This window comes from Sinocyclocheilus grahami, unplaced genomic scaffold (assembly GCF_001515645.1).
Source record: "Sinocyclocheilus grahami isolate Dianchi unplaced genomic scaffold, SAMN03320097.WGS_v1.1 scaffold1787.1, whole genome shotgun sequence".
NCBI classification, from domain to species: Eukaryota; Metazoa; Chordata; class Actinopteri; order Cypriniformes; family Cyprinidae; genus Sinocyclocheilus; species Sinocyclocheilus grahami.
This window is the reverse complement of record NW_015506966.1, coordinates 30,625-37,474: the sequence shown is the minus strand read 5'-3', so window position 1 is coordinate 37,474 and position 6,850 is coordinate 30,625.

Below are 6,850 nucleotides of genomic sequence, written 5' to 3'. Positions count from 1 at the left end.
AAAGGATAGTTCACCCAAAAATGAAAATTCTGTAATCATTTACTCACCCTTAAGTTGTTCCAGGTTTGGAATTTTCATTTTTGGGTGAACTATCCTTTGAGTAAAAGTATTATCTTGCACACACTAATATACTTAAGGTATTGAGAGTAAAAGTAAAGGTATATAGTATTGTTCTGAAAAAAATAATTAGTTAGGATGGTTTTGCATTAATATTACTGCTGCACTAATGTGTATGTTGCATTTTACTTCTGAATATGTTCATGGTTATTAAATTTAAAGTTGCCTACTAAATATACTGTTGGGTAGTTTAATCTACAACAATGCATCATGTTGTACAAGACCATATTTTTGTAGTGCTGCTATCCTGTGAGAAAAAAAAATGTAGTACTTCATATTTGTTCGAGAAATACTTAACGAATGTACTTCCTTACTGTCCACCTCCGATTATTTTGAAAATGAAAGTATCAACATTTTGTCAGAATATTAACACATTTTTGATAACTATATCAAAGGCTGCATCTGAAGGACTCGGACTGTCAAACAGAGCTGCCGCTGAACATTGAACTGTACTATGCTCTATTTTTTTTATTCACAGTTTTATTTTTGCTAACCTGTCTACATATGATCACCATGGTCAAGACAATAAACTATATAAAATCGCACCTTTGTAAGATATCAGTCAGCATTTGAACTGCTATGTGTGTGTCTGTATTTTGTAGTTTTTCATATGTATCATTACATTATTCAAGTAAGCTCCAAGCCAATTCCTGCATTTAAAGTTGTAATCCGACAAAGGACGCAGCAAACCAGTGTTATTTACCTGGCCTTGGCTAAGCCTGAGGTACATCACCGTCTCCTCCATTATGACGTAAAACATAAAACCAAAACTGAGCAATTCTGGCTCCACCTATCCTGGCAGGATTGTCCTCTTGTCAGCTCTCTAATCTGGAACCTCTGGTGTCGCAATTAGGAAATCCTGCGAAGGCGGAGTGTCCTTCGTGCACTTCGGAGGCGTGCCCTTCGAAGTGTGTGCACTTAACTTTGGGACACAGCTTATGTCAGTGAACTCACAATTATAGCTTCATTATAAATAAGCATTACTTAGATAACATATGTGTAGAAGGGTTTATTAAAATGATATTATATGTTAGATTATCAAATGTTTCCTCACCAGGGTAGCAAGTTCTTCTGGTCTTTTGGCAGAAGCTTGTTTCATTACATGAATTAAATCATTAATTTCCAAATGTAGTAGAAGAATAAAAGAGAATGTTGGATAAAAGGGAAAAATATTAATATGAATTAAAATAAAAATTACACTTAGAAATAACATAACATGGGCAGGTAAAATATATTATGTTTAAGTTGTGTATGTTTAAGTGTCACTGCTACATATTATTTACCACATTGTAAACGGAAACCCACCCCCAGCACTCAACCTAAACTGGTCCGAGTCAGCATGAAGCAGTCCTATGGTCCGTAATCGGGCTGAATGTGGCTAAAAGTGCTGTGTCTCAGTGCGAATCGGGCCAAATCCGCACATCCAATGCCTAGTCAAATCTTGCAACCATTACTGTGCCAGAGCTGGCTCACTTTGGTGAGCTGCTGCCAGAACACAGCCGACACTTATCCACAATTGGCCCGACTGCGCTGGCTACCTGGGTGTTGTTCCTTTACCCATATTATTTTCACAATAGCAATATGTATTCATAATTTATTGATTCTCCCTAATTCCTCTTTTTTTATCTTTCAAATGTTACTTTCCAAAAATGTGAATGTTCACACAGAGATCTGTAATTAGTCAGGTGCTGCACTGCACGGAGGAGACGAATTGTTGAATAAAGTCGTTATTTTTTATTTCTTTGCACACAAAAATGATTTTCGTAGCTTTGTAAAAATGATGGTTAAACCAATGTCACATAGATTATTTTAACAATCTCCCTGCTATGTTTCTGAGCCTTGATCTTGTTAGGATCCTTGCTGTCTATGAGCTCTTGGAATGCATCAAAAATATCTTAATTTGTGTTCCGAAGATGAACGAAGGTCTTACGGGTTTGGAACGACACGAGGGTGAGTAATTAATGACAGAATTAAAATTTTTGTTGGGTGAACTATCCCTTTAAATATCCACTTTTCTTCGGACATAGGCCTATGACTTACAAAAAACTTCTCAATATCCACTCGAAAACAATGAATATGTTGTACGATTTTGTCTATAAATTTAATCTAAACAACAACATTAATTTAGTGGCACTTACCTGACGTGTGAAATTAAAGGTGCAGTAGGAGATCTCGGAAAATGCTAACTTTAGCCTGATAGCACTGAAAGCGAACGTCCCACCCTCCCTGCAATCGCCGTCCAAAGCCACGCCCCTAAACGCATATACGTTCACAGACCAGAATACCAGAGACAACATTACTACAATACTACAATCAATTCGTTTGGCTTCACTGATGTCGTTAATGTCATGTGTGTGCACACGGAGGGCAGTCGAAGTTCTGCACCAGACCACGGTCTGCTATTTGAGGATGCCTGCTGTAAACCATGCAGATGAATCAGCGTTAACCACACAAGCGTAATGCATTAAAGGTCAAATGTGATTTAGTGAGCAGCTTTATGGAGGCTAAATGCTCTAAATGAACCCGTTAAACCCGTCTGTTGTGTAGCTAAACTAGTGGCTCTCATACCGGATGTGGTTCGGTTTAGGCTTCACTTTCTCAATAATACTTGATTTAAATGAGAAGTTGTTACTGTGAGAGATGTTTCAGATGGAAAACTAATTCAGATGTCAAAACAGTTTTACCAAAAGGTTGACAGAGAAAGCCAGAGAAGAGCAGAAGCAGGAGACAAAGTGGTGATAAAATGAGCAGAGGTTATTGAATAATCTTAGTTGCAGGTTTCAGTGCTCAGACTTCATCTGAATCCAACAAGTGTTATTATAGCACAAACCACAGCAATGGAAAATGAGTGCTTCACTACGTCATCCTTGAAACCGAGACATTCTCTGATCTCTTACTCATGAAGACAAATATCCACTGGAAGCACACAATCAGAAGACTACGCTGAATTTTGTAAGCTGAATGTCTCATATCTCAAAGATTTATTTGTAAACAAATGCCAAACTGAAATATGTAATCCATTTATATTCCATCATTTTATTATTTACTAACACTTCCGTGTTTACTGTTTGCTAAATATAATGCAGAAAATATGATTGTGTGATTACAACACACACTGTAGATTTCAAAGTCATTATTTTTGTATTATCTTGTTCCAAAATATCTAAATACTAAACTACATAGAGGAGCCCAAGACTAAACAATTTGTTTTATTTTATTTTTTTATTAATTCTGCATTTATGGACTCAAACCAATGCATGTGTGAGCACTAAATATGTTTGTGTTCACTGAAATCATTTAACTAAAATCAACATTTGAAATGCATTTGTCCTGTACTTTTACACAGGATGATCTTATTCTCATTCGTAAATTTTTGTACAGTATGTAAAGCATTAAATCATGAATAGTGCCAATGCATTAACTAAAATGTGATGGTGTTAAACATCTATGAGTTATTATAAATGCTTGTACCTTAAAGATTCATAAATGTTTGGACAAGTTATCGCATGTATCAGAGACTAGTGTTTCATTGGATCTAACACCTCTTCTTTTGTGTGTTTTCTGCCGCTGGAAGATCTTCCCGTCAGGTTGGATGCTCCATAGCTGAATTTTGTAAGCTGAATGTCTCATATCTCAAAGATTTATTTGTAAACAAATGCCAAACTGAAATAAATAATGTGTAATCCATTTATATTCCATCATTTTTTTATTTACTAACACTTCCGTGTTTACTGTTTGCTAAATATAATGCAGAAAATATGATTGAAATCTACAGTGTGTGTTGTAATCACACAAAGTCATTATTTTTGTATTATCTTGTTCCAAAATATCTAAATACTAAACTACTTAGAGGAGCCCAAGACTAAACAATTTGTTTTATTTTATTTTTTTATTAATTCTGCATTTATGGACTCAAACCAATGCATGTGTGAGCACTAAATATGTTTGTGTTCACTGAAATAATTTAACTAAAATCAACATTTGAAATGCATTTGTCCTGTACTTTTACACAGGATGATCTTATTCTCATTCGTAAGTTTTTGTACAGTATGTAAAGCATTAAATCATGAACAGTGCCAATGCATTAACTAAAATGTGATGGTGTTAAACATCTATGAGTTATTATAAATGCTTGTACCTTAAAGATTCATAAATGTTTGGACAAGTTATCGCATCTATCAGAGACTAGTGTTTCATTGGATCTAACACCTCTTCTTTTGTGTGTTTTCTGCCGCTGGAAGATCTTCCCGTCAGGTTGGATGCTCCATGTTATGCTGGATCTGATTTTCATGTGCTGATCTGAGAAGATCTGCTTCATCTAGACACCAGATTACATCAGTCATTAGTGAACGAGATCAATCTCCCGCCGTTTAGATGTCAGTAATCTAAAACTATTTAAATAAAATTTAATTAAAATAAACTCTGCAAATTACTTAGTATTTTTTCCTTTTTTTTCTCAGTACAACTAAAATGTAGGGCTGCCCTTGACTAAGGATTCTAGTAGTCGTTCCCTATCTGTCGGTCACTACAAGTTATATTTACTTTAGAGCCCCAGTCCGCTCTGACTTTCAGAGAAAACGCCAATTAATTTTGGCTAGTGGATTTTGCGTACCTGAGCCACTCCCCATGCATACGGGTATAAATAGGCCACAGGTGCATCCACTCTTCAGATTTTTGCTTCGGAGCCGAGTGGGTGAATGATTTCTTCTCCACAAAGCCTTTCTGTTCTGACTGGAAGAAAGAAGCTGTTCCTGGTTGGCATGACGGCACAAACAGCGGTGTCCCTGTTGATTCAGCAACAACCCTGGGTGCTTCAACTAAAAGAGCAGTTTCTCATCACGGACTGCTCGCGTCTTTTTAAAGATGCCATTCTGTCTGTGTTCTCTTGGTTGCGGTCGTTACCTGCCCTCTGTCGACAGTCACGATCGTTGCCTTCAGTGTCTGGGCATCCAACGTTCTGCATTCGCTGCGTTAGTGGATGACTCATGCGTTCATTGCGGACGTATGAGCATGGCTTCGTTGCGATCTCACCTCTCTCTCCTCACGGGGAAGGAGCGACACCCTCAGTCTCTACCCGTCCCGGTTTCCCTGTCACGAGTATGGGACCGCCGGCTAGAGCTCTGGGAGATCTGAGGGTCACAGTGAGAGCTTCTCTGTCGGTGAGGGTTTTCCCGGAGGTGCATGAGGAGCTCACGAAGTCGTGGATGGTACCTTTTCTGACCAGAAGCCGCTCGTCTCCTTCCTCCCACCTCACTACCCTCGATGGTGAGGTGGCTAGGTGGTACGTAGACATTCCCCAGGTGGAGAGAGTGGTTGCGATGCACCTGCAAAATGCCCCCACTTGGAGGAATCGTCTGCGTCTCCCGTCCAAAGCCTGTAAGCTGACGGCCGCTCTCGCAGCCAAAGCTTACGGTGCTGCGGCCCAGGCTGCCTCTACCCTGCATGCCATGGCAATCCTGCAGGTCCACCAAGCCAAGGCACTCAAACAAATGCACGAGGGTAGTTCCGACCTGGGGTTGATGCAGGAGCTGCACACAGTGACTGACTTCGCTCTCTGGGCGACGAAAGTCGCAGTGCGGTCCCTCAGGAAGGCAATGTCCACGCTTGGGGCCCAAGAGCGCCATCTTTGGCTTAACCTCACTGAGATGAAAGATGTCGACAAAGTGCGCTTTTTTGACGCTCCCATCTTGCAAATTGGCCTATTCGGCGACACTCTCGAGGAATTTGCCCAGTAGTTCGAGTAGTTTGCCCAGCACTTTGAGGAGGGGAATGCGCATCAGCCTGTTCTCCCCGTGTACCCGCAATTTCTTGGCTGCTGGGAATAGGGGGTGTCGTGGGCGAGAGTGAAGAGGCAGCGCATCGCTCACTGTAAACCTACGAGCCTGATAACCTGGAGGAAAAGGAAACTGCTCTTTTTTCGAGAATGTGGGAACCACTGGCCGGAACAGAAACAAAACGGAACAAAGGATTCTCCGCCCGGCCCTCCTCCGGGGAAAGGAGTGGTGCTGTTTTCGCCATCTCCTGAAAAAGAGCAGCTTCCCACATCTCCGGATTGCCCATGTCAGGGCCGCTTTGTCATCTTTTTAGAGGACTTAGGGGCCGGCTGGGACACGAAGGGTGCCGCAGTCCTCAGAGAGTCTCGACGCACCGGCCTTGACGGTGTCTCAGCACGGGGTGGAGGCGCTCTCGAGGATGCAGGGGTGCACCCCCGGCAATGAGCTGCTGTGATGAGCCAGGACGCGATGCCTTCTGTGTCATCCAGCACAACTTCCCACCGCTGCACCACTGTGGGTGCGTCGATTGTCCCTTTGGTGCCACTCGCACAGAGCTTGGACGTAGAGGTGTGCCCGAAGCCAAATACCTTATTCGGAAAGGCATGGATAATGGCTTCAAAAACAGAAAAACAAAAAAAAGGATAACGAATAATTATGCCCGAATATTCGGCTGAGGCTGCAGCACAGACTGGTGTTTGCTAGTTTCACATGTGAGCCAGGGGATCAGCGCGATATTTTACACAAACCTCTAAATTCACGCAATAATGAGTGTGTGAAGTGAATGAATGTAACTTTATGAATGAAAAGAGTGCAAATCAAACACCGCATTGCTGTTGCCACTCCGTGCATCTCTCAGAAATCAAGAGCTTGGCAATTAACAAGTGTGTGAAGTCGCTAAATGAGTTTATGAATGAAATAAGTGCAAATAAAATAGCAGTGTTACAGTTGCTTAAATTAAT